General features: G+C 43.1%; 1 protein-coding gene across 4 annotated transcripts in view; it reads left to right on the top strand.

Moving 5' to 3' along the window:
* Window positions 1-12,399, top strand: part of nfasca (neurofascin homolog (chicken) a) — a 123,500-nt gene that overhangs the window by 39,945 nt on the left and 71,156 nt on the right. For all 4 annotated transcript variants that reach the window (XM_071495244.1, XM_071495246.1, XM_071495245.1 and 1 more), the window contains exon 4: window positions 8,818-8,894. The gene's annotated coding sequence lies outside the window, so the exon portion shown is untranslated. The remainder of the gene's footprint in view (window positions 1-8,817; window positions 8,895-12,399) is intronic.

Here is a 12,399-nt window from a genome sequence, read left to right as displayed (position 1 = left end):
TGAGCGCGTAGGGAGGGTGGAGCGAGTGCTGGTCGCAGCACGGAGCAGAAATGCTCCCTCACCAGGATGGATGGTTTTCTGCTTGTGCATCTGGTCTGCGTGCTTGTGTCATGTGCGCACACATGGTTTTCATGTGCATGAGACTAATTAAACGCCATCGTGAAGCTTCAGTCCAGGTCAAATCCATGTGAGGGACATGGACTGAGAACCAGCAAATGAAGCGCACACACACGCACGCACAGAAACAGACAAACAAAGCACATTTTTGGCTCCCGTCCTAAACTCCATGTTTGTTCTAATGAAGCGGCTCACTGGTCGCTTGATTAGAGTGAAATGAACAACATTGTGGGAAGGTTCAGGGTGTCCTCGCTCCGTTGTGTTGTCTGTTGTTTCCTCTGTGTGGTCAACATGTGTGTGTCTCTGTCTATGAACATTAAAGTCGTCTCTCTGACAGGTTTTTTTCATCTCGTGCCCCTGTTGTCCTCCTCCTCCTCCTCCTCCTCCTCCTCCCCTTCATCTCTGTCTTTGTAAATTTTTAAACAGCTCAATTAGTGCGATACCTGATCCTGGTGAAGGGGCTGCTCATGCGTGACCATGCATCTGTGTGTGTGTGTGTGTGTGTCTGTGTTGCTGTTGAGGCATTTTTCATGTCAATTGACAGGACATCAGATTTTATGACGTAAAAGTACATGATAAATAAACTGAAGATTTTTGAGAGCATTTTGCTTCCTGTCCTTTGCATCAGACATCAGATCCCTTCAAACTGAAACACACCACTATGACACACACACACACACACACACACACACACTTCTCTCCAGTGATGATGATGATGATCTCTTCTGTGGATAAATGACCACACATCTGCTTACAGATAAAATTAAAAACCCTCCTCATACCTACAGATGTTTGCATCACTATACTGTTTCCACAATGACAAAATAAATTACTGTTCTTCTTCTAATTACAAAATGTTCATGTTTTAATGAGATCCTGTTCATGTCATGTTCATGTTGTATTATTATGACGTATTTCTATAATAATGTCTACAAACCAAATTATTCTGTTTTAACAAGAAACTTCTTGTTCATAAAATCCTTCTCATTATTACTCAATACTGATATACTGTGTAAACAAATGTCTCTTTTTAAAATGACTGGTTGTCTGTGCAGCAGCTTAATACGACCACACATCAACCTCCAGGTCTGAACCATGAAGCATCAACAGTGAAGATCTAAAAGCTGCAGTTCCTCTAACGACCACTAGAGTCTGGCTCCAGCAGTGAGTCAGTCCCCAGAGACTCCCATGTTCAAATGTCCAACTTTCCAGCAGAAAGAAACATGTTTACAGCCTGGTACAGAAACTGTTCTGGTCTCTAGAGATCATTTCCTCCTTCATGACACCTGTACGGCTGAATTTTATAGAACTCACCTGGTTACATTTTATTAAGGACTAAAGGTGGAGAATTGAGGGCGTGGCCTCTTTGAGTGACAGGTGGGCGTGCGTATGCTTGCCACAAACTGTCATTCACCAAAGTCTCGGCTCTACACATGCCCGGCCTCTTTGACCATATTTGGATTAGCTGGGAGTTTGGGGCAGAGTCAGCAACAGTGGAGCAGCTCACTCTGAGCTTCAGAAACCCGTGGGTGATGTCACAGAGGCTACGTCCATCTTTATTTACAGTCTATGATTATGAGCCGTAGTTAGGTTTTGTTGCTAGTCAACAACTAGTGGTCGTAGTAATTATGACAGGAGCAAAGGTGACGTAGTTTATAGAGCAACAAAGTCCACATCAGGAGGAGGTTGTGAGCTCCTTGTAAGTTGTCATGGTGTTATATATAATATGTTTTTATGAGGTGAAGAGATGACGCACACAGGAGCATTTGTTGTGCGTCTCATCGTTTGTGCCACAGTGTGATGTTGTGCTTGTGATATGGACGCCAGACAATAGCTGCAGTCTGTTCCTCCTCCATGTTGTTTGACTCCGTCCTGCATCCACTGGACAAAGCCTTATTGACAGCAGCCCACCTACTGTATCTGCTTATCAAACACACAAACACACACACGCACTGACAGGGGAATGGGAAGTAGAGGAATTCTCTGTGTATGAGGGGACAGAAGAAAAAAAAACACAATCGTCACTTGGGCGCCCATACACACACCTAGCAACAAAGAGTGTGTTTGTGTGTTTGATGGATGACATTTCAGTTTCAAAGTAGTGTTGTTCTCAGTTTGTTGTGTGCAGGCAGAGGACAGACACTCATTAAACACACACTCATGAAACACACACTCTGACATTCAGTGTCCATAGTTGACTGAAGAGTGTTTATTCATCTGCAGGACTTTTGTGTCCCTGCAGTGTGTTACTGTGCGTGCGTGTGTGTGTGTATGTGCTCTTGTCATTTGATTATAAAAACAAACTCTCTCAGTGCCCAGGGTCAGATCTGCCCCTCCCCCCACCGCCCACCTGGTTCAATAACCACAGGACGTGGTTGTACTGTGTGTGTGTGTGTGTGTGTGTGCGCGCGCGCAGGGGTCAGAGTTAATTAACGGCCCCCGGCTCCTTGTAGCCAACACTGTAACGAGTTCAGTTATTGTCTAGTGATGAAGTTGTCTTCACTTCTTCATCTCTCCTTCACTTTCTCTATTTCCTCTTTCCTTACTTCCTCATTTCCTCTTTACTTTCCAGCATGATTCCAAAGTGATATCTAATATAAAAATATATACATATATATATATATATATATATATATATATATAAACAAAACCTTTTTTTATTGAACATCCTGACAATCAAAGACAGGCACACAGCTGATGAGCAGACAGAAATCTCTCCGTACCTTGGTCCAGGTGATTTCAGTGGACAGGACTGACAGTTCAGAATCAGTGTTGGTGCTGCCACGTCTCACAGACGTCGAGTAGAAGTCAGGTCTCCTGTTGTGAGTTGGGTAACTTGAACTCAGTAGATTTCCCATAAATGAAATGAGTGAAAACAGCCGAGGGTTCAGATGTGGGATCTGGTGTGTGGAAACAGGATGTTCTTGGCAGAGATGTGTCTCAAGTTTTCCAGGAAAGACTCTGGATTTTTTATCTATTGCTGAACATATTGTTCTGCAGTTTATCCACCACTCTGAGCAGTTCTCTATAACGTTCATGTCTGAGGGCATTGTGTTTGTGTGTGTGTGTGTGTGTGTGTGTGCGTGAGTGGGGCACAAGTGTACTTGTCTTGATGTGTTTGTCTGTTTGCTTGTCTATTGAGATCTGAGCAGAGGTCAACTGACTGAGTCCATCTGGGCACCATTTGATATGTCTTTGCTTTTGTTTGTGCAGCACGCGCACGTGTCTGTGTGTGTGTGTGTGTGTGTGTGTGTGTGTGCGCGCGCGCAGGGGTCAGAGTTAATTAACGGCCCCCGGCTCCTTGTAGCCAACACTGTAACGAGTTCAGTTATTGTCTAGTGATGAAGTTGTCTTCACTTCTTCATCTCTCCTTCACTTTCTCTATTTCCTCTTTCCTTACTTCCTCATTTCCTCTTTACTTTCCAGCATGATTCCAAAGTGATATCTAATATAAAAATATATACATATATATATATATATATATATATATATATATAAACAAAACCTTTTTTTATTGAACATCCTGACAATCAAAGACAGGCACACAGCTGATGAGCAGACAGAAATCTCTCCGTACCTTGGTCCAGGTGATTTCAGTGGACAGGACTGACAGTTCAGAATCAGTGTTGGTGCTGCCACGTCTCACAGACGTCGAGTAGAAGTCAGGTCTCCTGTTGTGAGTTGGGTAACTTGAACTCAGTAGATTTCCCATAAATGAAATGAGTGAAAACAGCCGAGGGTTCAGATGTGGGATCTGGTGTGTGGAAACAGGATGTTCTTGGCAGAGATGTGTCTCAAGTTTTCCAGGAAAGACTCTGGATTTTTTATCTATTGCTGAACATATTGTTCTGCAGTTTATCCACCACTCTGAGCAGTTCTCTATAACGTTCATGTCTGAGGGCATTGTGTTTGTGTGTGTGTGTGTGTGTGTGTGTGCGTGAGTGGGGCACAAGTGTACTTGTCTTGATGTGTTTGTCTGTTTGCTTGTCTATTGAGATCTGAGCAGAGGTCAACTGACTGAGTCCATCTGGGCACCATTTGATATGTCTTTGCTTTTGTTTGTGCAGCACGCGCACGTGTCTGTGTGTGTGTCTGTGATTGTGTGTGTGTGTGAATGAGTGAACGTCTTGACGCACGTCTTAAGGGGATGTTGGGGGGTGTTGAGGTTATCCTATTGTTGTCAGGGCATCTGTTTTAATGATATGCAGGGGTCATTTGCATGTCAGAGCTCGCGGCAGTGGGTGGAGGTGGTGGGGGGGGGGTTATTGATTGTTTGGGGGTGTGGCTGGAGACAGAAGGGAGCTGAAAATACTGGCCAATATCTTGGGGTCAAGCCTAGACACACATACACACACACACACACACACACACACACACACACAGAGATACATAAAAATGAAAATCTGTGTCTTACCAGGCCTCAGGTCAGTTTATGCTCTGCAGGGGGGAGGGTTGGGGGGGCTCTTTAAATCCTCCTCCATCCACTCCCTCCCCCTGACCCACTCTACGGCCTCTGTCTTGCTCTTTCTGTGTTTTCCTTCCATTAAGTCCATCCACACCTTTTGAATTTATGAAGTAATAAAGTTTTATTTCATATCTTTAGTCTGACTGTAAAAGTTACTAGTAAACAGATGTCACTTGATTGACATCCTTCCTCCTCGCCTGTTAGTGACATTGTGTCTGTTTAATCGTCATTATTACGTGTGGCGTTTAGTGACCTCACATAGACCCAGTCTTTAGAGCTGCAGCCATGTTCATGTTGTGTGTGATGGAAGGTGGAGGCGGGAAAGATTCGCATGTCAGCAGCTCAGCGTCCCAGGCCTGGGCTGATATTTGATCATATCCAATATTTCCCTCCGTTTATTACTTAAAACATGAGATATAGTAACATAATTATAAAACATAAAATATAATAATATTCTAAAAACCAACTGAAACCCTATATTATTGTATGAACCAAGAAGTTGGTGAAGTTCATAGCCTGAATTGAAGGTGGTTTGTGTTGTGTGCTGATAATACGTATGAACAGGATATGTTAGTTAATCTACATCAAGTTCATTGTTGGTAATATGTGAATTATGAGGTTAGAATGCTAGCGGTTAGTGCTCTAGCTAAATGCACATTGTTTATCACGTGTATACCTTTGCAGTGGTGGTGGATGCTCCCTTGGTCGTATTGGTTATGTTCAGAGTTGTGTTTATGTGATATGAGTGTTTGGTGTTGCGTTCACTGTTATCTGACAAAGTAGGAAGATAGCAACACGTTAACACAGACACAAGTAAATGATGACAATGATTCCTTCTTATTTCCTGTTCAGACCACACATGTACAGACACACACACACACACACACACACACACACACACACACACACACACACACACACACACCGACCTGCACAACAAAGAGAATGATAAAGGAAAGAAGACTGTGGGTGATTCTTACCAACACCACCTGAACCCAACTGTTACGTCTGGCTCAGAGACCGCAACAAAGTAGGGAGATTAACACTGGAGTGCGGCAATCATAAACTCATATTTATTAAATAAAGAACAAATAGTCAACGGAATAACAAGAATCAATGAGGTGTGGGAATCAGAATCAGTGGTGTGTGATGGTGTATGAAAGGTGAGGGATGAGAGGTGCATGTTGTCAGTGTAAAGCAAAATAACCCAACGAAACAAAGGAGAGCGTGTCGAGCTCGGTGGTGGGTGAGAAGACCACCCGTGGCATCTAGACTGAAGGGCTTAAGTAGCTTCCAACACTGGCCAGGTGTTGGAAGTTACTGTGATGTGTCCTCAGCCCCGCCCAGCCAAGGACCTGCAAGACAACACAACACACAGTACACTGGGCAAAGGCACTAGGGCCGTCACACAACCAACAGACTTACTCTGGTTCTCACCAACAATTATATTATAACCCCTCCCCCACCCAGTGCTAAAAAAATCCTGTGACAATACTGTGATATTTGTGCTGCTCTCTAACGACATATGTGGATATTGTCCAAACCTACGAGTTATTTCTGGTACAATAAAAATGAAAATAAAACATTCAACCCACTGAATCTGGGTTTGATAACATTATGTGATGGACCTTAGTCGACACGAGGTATTTGATTTTTGTATTCACATTAATCAACATTAACACAACAACGTCTTCTAACGACACAATCAGAAAAGTATGAAATACAACAAACAAGTTGGGGAATCATAAATACAGCAGGCAGAGTTTCCACAGTGTTGCTGATGTGGGTGTGAGACAGTCATCACATGCATGTTCTGTTTGGCAGCATCTATCAAATAAAATATGCATTTTCAGGGATTGTTACCCAGCTCCATTGCTGGATTCAAACTGAGGCTCTCTGTGTTTCAGTGGTTCATATGAGCCCCAAGGGCCCAGTGAGGTTCTGATCAACAGCTGGATTCATTGAGGTCCTGGCCTCTTAGAGGGGCTGCCAGGTCTGGGCTGAAGACCAGTTTGATATCTGATATCAATCTGTTCATCTGACTCAGGGTGAGAAGTTCTCATAGTGTTTTGCTACAGAGCTTTTCACACATATAGTTCTATATGTGTCCTTTTATTTTTGCTGGTTTTGCTTCCAACAACACACACACACACAGAGACACACACACACACACTCTCTCTCTCTCTCTCTCTCTCTCTCTCTCTCTCTCTCTCTCTCTCTCTCTCTCTCTGACTGACCTTCCTTGCAGCCACGTCTCGTCCATGAGAAAACTCAGATAGCCTCCAGCTGAGGGGGGGGTGGGGGTGGGGGGGGGCACACTTTGTGGTCTCTGCATTCATGCATGATCAGCCCTGTCTCTGTGACCTGCGTGTGTACTGCTTGTGAATGTGTTCATGCATGGCTGATGTGTGTGTTCAGGCTTTTATAGGTCCATGTGAGGAGACTGTGGAGGGAACGCATATTTTTATCTCCAGGCCCTGAGTGAGTCTGGAGACCAAAGACCAGAGAAGAGACTGGACCACATCAGGGAACAGAGGAGAGCTTACATCAACTGTAAAACGATCAGTGATTGGTTTTCTGTTGATTAAAAAACCAAACAATCATTTTCTGCACCTGAACCCTGTCTCAGTGTTGTCAGATCAAAAAATCTTAGAACATATTGCACTTCATGGTAGTTTTCCTAGTGTAACAGTGATGCTCTCCACACTGTGCTTACTACCAGGAGATGATTGTGTCTTTGTTTAAAATCATTAAGGGTAAGAGTTAAAACAGACATATAAATACAATGAATAAATAATGTAATGACAAGGATCAGTTAACACAGGTTTAAACAGAAATTAAAAGGTTAGATTAAGAAATTAAAATGTGCAACATATTAATTTTGAAGTGTGTTGTTGTGAGTTCAGGCCAAAATCAGTTCTTCAGAGCTCAGTATGAACTGGCACATGAAGCGTCAGCCAGTCTTTAGTCCTGGTCTAATGTGGTCCAGACTAACATTGACGTGACATATGAATGCAGCTTTCCAATAAGGGCTGTGTAGATAAACAAGTATGTGTGCTGAAACTGTTGATTTTACACAGTGCACTGGGAAGCAGAATTTATTCCTTTGTTTTACAAAGATATAGACTTCATATATCCAGACGATGCATATATGTGATAATAATAAATCCCATTATAGGTGACGTGTATGGCAACACCACTCTTGATATGGGGACATACTGTATGTGTCATATTTCTGTATGGGTAGCAAAATGTCAACATGTTAGAGTGTAAAGTCCCAGCAGTACAAAGACATGTACAGTCTGTAAGGGTTTCATATGGAGGAGGGGCACTAGTGTAGGAGGTGATTAACTCTGTCAGCTTCTCCATGTTCATGTTTTACAAAGCTTTAACCTGAGTCACAGGGTCAGTGGTTCACAGCTGTTATCAGGGATCAGAGGAGGAAACATGTCTTTGGAGCATCTCCAGTTGTCTTTAGAAGGTGAAGTCTCTGTTCCCAGTTCCTCCTAGAATGCTCTGATTGGTCAGTTGTTTCTCATTACTGAACCAATCAGAGATGATGTGGCCACTGTTAATTTCAAATGTGTATTTTTGTTTAGCACAACACAACGTAACATGACAACAGTTGTTCTGGTGGCTGTGTGTGGTGTTGGTTGAAGTTAGTTTGGTTGAAATTCTCCTGGTCTGTGACTTCATACACACACAAACCAGGTCTGACCTGTGTTTGTGTGTGGAACAGTTGTGTATCGCTTATAATGTGTGTGTGTGTGTGTGTGTTTGTGTGTGTGTGAGTGTGTGTGTGAGAGTATGTGTGAGTGTGTGTGTGTGTGTGTGTGTGTGTGTGTGTGTGTGTGTGTGTGTGTGTGTGAGTGTGTTTGACAGCAGTGGAGCCAGTATGTGTGTGTCTGAGGCTCATTAATAATGCATGAAGTGGGAGGGATGAAGGAGAGGGGGTGGTGACAGATGGAGAATCTGTGTGTGTGTGTGTGTGTGTGTGTGAGAGAGAGAGAGAGAGATTGTACAGTCTGCGAGCAGCGAGCGAGTGAGCAGAGAGACGGAGAGAGTGAAGAGGGAGAGAACAGACTGAATGACAGAGATGGACACACTGTAGTGTTTTTCTACATTGTACAGTTGTGACGTGTGTTGTGTGTCTGTGTGTGTGTGTGTCTGTGCTGGATCTGACTGACAGTCACTCAGTCTTTGTGTTTGCTCTTTGATTTGCTTGGATGCTGAAGGATTTGATGGCGATGGAGACACAACAGAGTCACCCAGCGCTGCTGTACACCTGGACGCAAGAGCTGCACTGACCGAGGTACTGACACACATTTATATATGAGTGTGTGTGTGTGTGTGTGAGTGAGTGAGTGAGTGAGTGAGTGTGTGTGTGTGTGTGTTTTCCCACCCTCCAGAGTTTAATGTTGTCATGTTTGAGGTGAAGAAGACATGAGAGTCTCCCTCACAGTGAAGACCATCAGCTGTGTTATAATGTGTGTGAGAAATAATGTTGAGATGTGTGTGTCCACATGGATCAAACACAATCTTGTCTGTGTTGTGTTCATGTCAGATACTCTTAAAGCGTCCTGCTGCTTTTGGCTCTTCCTCTCCTTTTTTAAATTTTGTCTCATATGAGTTTAAAGTGGACGTTGATTCATGACGTAGCATCAGCAGCAGAGTTGGCTTCAGTTCCCTGGACGTGATGTGATGTGTCCACACTGTGGACACGGCTCTCACCACAGTGACTCAGGGCTGTTAGAGTTCACTGTCTCACAGCAGTTGTGTCTCACGCTGGTCCTAATAGTATTGAATAGTCTTAATTAATAATGATTAATAATAATTAATAATTATCAGTTGATTTAATTATAATTGATTAATACTGGTTTATTTGCTTGCTAACCAGTAGCAGCAGAGGCTCTGATAGTCTCACACTTGATTAGCACAACAGCTAACGCGTGTAGCAGAAAATTGCTTCACTAAATCAGACTGCTGACGAGTTAGCTAGCTGCTATTGAGCCAACTCACCACTTCTGAAGCAGCTCATCTCTTCTTCTACTGTTTTAATTTTAAACTCATCTCTTCTTCTACTGTTTTAGTTTTAAACTTGTCTCTTCCTCTACATTTTAGTTTTAAACTCATCCCTTCTTCTACTGTTTTGATTTTAAACTAATCTTTTCTTCTACGTTTTAGTTTTAAGCTCATCTCTTCTGCGTTTTTGTTTGCTGAATCAGACCATTTGATTCACTGTACCTTTATTGACAGACTTTGAACACATCGTCTCCACATGTCATTGAATGCTTGGCTGTGACTTTCAGATTTTTAAACTGGGACAAAAAACACAAAAGCTTTTCTGTAAACAAATTTCTCCTTACCTGATAGTTCTGTGGGTGGATGAGTGATGTCATCAATCACTCTCCATAAATCTTTAATTTGATCTGATACTGATCAGATCTCCACAACATGAACCTGTAGCCAAAACCAAACTCACAAGTTGTTGTCTTCCTCTGCAAAATTCATTTTTCTGACCTTTTGCCTTGAATGTCATTGACTACGTGAGATGTCACATGATATTTTTGTGCGCTGCCAACAGAACATCACCATCTGTGAAAGACTTTACCTGTCATGTATTATCACGTAGAATCTAATTAGCCACCAAATGAACAGTTCTTCTTGACGTCCAGAGGATTGATCACAGAATCAGATCAGCAAATAGCTGTCACGGCTCTCTGCCTCTTGTTGTCATGGTTAGCTGTAATAGAATGAGACGCCATGAGAGCCTTTCTTTAACCCGTGACCTCTTCTGAGGTCAGAGTCACATCAATAATGATGGTTTTGATCTGTTTATTGGAAGAGATTCAGTTAGAGGAAACGTTTTGTTCTTACCTCACCAAGGTAACTCTGTGTGTGTGTGTGTGTGTGTGTGTGTGTGTGTGTGTGTGATATGTAAGTGGGAGGATGACTGCATTAATAAATTTTAAGTGTTTTCTATCATGTGCAGGTGTGTGTTTGTGTGTATGTTTCTTTGTGAGTGTGTGGGTAACAGTGTGGACAGTAGTGAAAGTGCCAGGACTCTGAATGCATACACACACACACACACACACACACACACACACACACACACACACGCTTGCACACATTCTGACATACACAGATACAGTCCCTCTTTTGTTTGGGAGCATCATTGTGAAGAAAAGGTTAATGCAGCCAGAAAACAGAGAGAGAGAGAGAGAGAGAGAGAGAGAGAGACTAATGGACGACGACGGCCTTTCACTGCAAATATTTGGTCAAGGGGTCTCACACTAACCATCCCCTCCCCCGTCCCCTCTCCCTCTCCTCCCCCTCTCCCTCTCCTCTCCCCCTCTCCTCTCTCTCTCTCTCCTCCTCATCTCCCTCTCCTCTCTCTCTCTCTTCATGGCCAAAGGCAGGAGATCAGAACAAATTGTCACTTTGTGATCTGCCACGTTACACGGCTTTTTATTTTTTCTAGAAAGAACAGAGCTGGAGGCCACGAGCCAGAGAGCAATCCTCAGAGAGGACGAGCGGCCTCCATCACATCGTCTGAGCTGCTGCTGGTTCAGGTTTCATGTTGAACACATGTATACATGGGCCCAGTGTTTTCACTCATAGTCTTTATCCTGCTCTGAGACCAGTGAGACACAAACTATAAATTTTAGCAGAAAATAAGATCTTTGTTAAATCAAATCAATCAGTAGATCACAGAAACATTTCTTCATCAGTCTCCTTCTCCTCCTCTGTTCTCCTACTCTTATATTTTATATAATCATAGAGATTTAGCTCTAGATGACTCCTCTTCTGCCATGTCCAGTTAATCTGTTGGCTCAGAATGTGTGTGTGTGTGTGTGTGTGTGTGTGTGTGTGTGTGTGTGTGTGTGTGTGTGTGTGTGTGTGTGTGTGTGTGCGTGTGTGTATGTGTGTGTGTGTGTGTGTGTGTGTGTGCGTGTGTGTATCCAGATAGCACTGAATAAACCCTCATCAGTAGAATGTCCAAATTAAAAAAAACATTGCACACCGCAGAAAGCGACTTCCTGTCATGAAATATTCTGTGTGAAAGCAGAGAACTGAGGCAGCATCTCACAGCAGCAGGAGATGGTCTGAAATGTTCTCACTCTGTAAAAATAATGATTCTTCTGAGATCTCACCACCTCTGCTTTCCTGGGATCAGAACGAGGAGGAGGGAGACAGGTCACAAACAGACTTTGTGTGATCTGGTGAACAGGATCACGTTTCCTCCAGCCTGAACTTTTTATGTATTAAACCAGACCAGGATCTTTCCTGAACCTGAACCAGGATCTGTGAGAGTCTGAACAGAAGCAGAAAACTGTTTGATGATGCTGGAGTCACGACAGGTGGAGATTGTTCCACAACGTCAGATATTTAGGTAGAAAACACACATTTTACTGGCAGGTTCAGTATCATGTGTTTGTGAGTTGTCAGTTATGTAAATCAACATTTCCTCATTATCTGAATAGAAAACATGATCTGGCTGTAATTATGTTTCCCACAGAACATATCTACTGTTGCTGATTAGTTGTATATAATTTCTAGGAGACAGGGTTGGTGAGTGTGTGTGTCCACCAGTGTGTGGATTGAGTGTGTCTGGGAGTGTGTGTCCTGTCAGTTTCTCTCCCTGTCTTATCAATGTTTTAGACATTTTCTCTTTTCTGTGAACACACAGATGAGATCTCAACACAGACAGTGACAGACACAGAGTTGTAACCGCAGTAAATATCAGTCAACATGTTTGACTACTTGACAGATTGAAGGTACTGAGGACCAGCAGCGCCTGGAGGGGAAGGACACCT

This window comes from Trachinotus anak, unplaced genomic scaffold, assembly GCF_046630095.1.
Source record: "Trachinotus anak isolate AG129_WGS33_773 ecotype Australia unplaced genomic scaffold, CSIRO_AGI_Tana_v1 ptg000013l, whole genome shotgun sequence".
Lineage (NCBI taxonomy): Eukaryota > Metazoa > Chordata > Actinopteri > Carangiformes > Carangidae > Trachinotus > Trachinotus anak.
The sequence above is the reverse complement of the archived record's forward strand: the minus strand, read 5'-3'. Positions and strand labels throughout refer to the sequence as shown.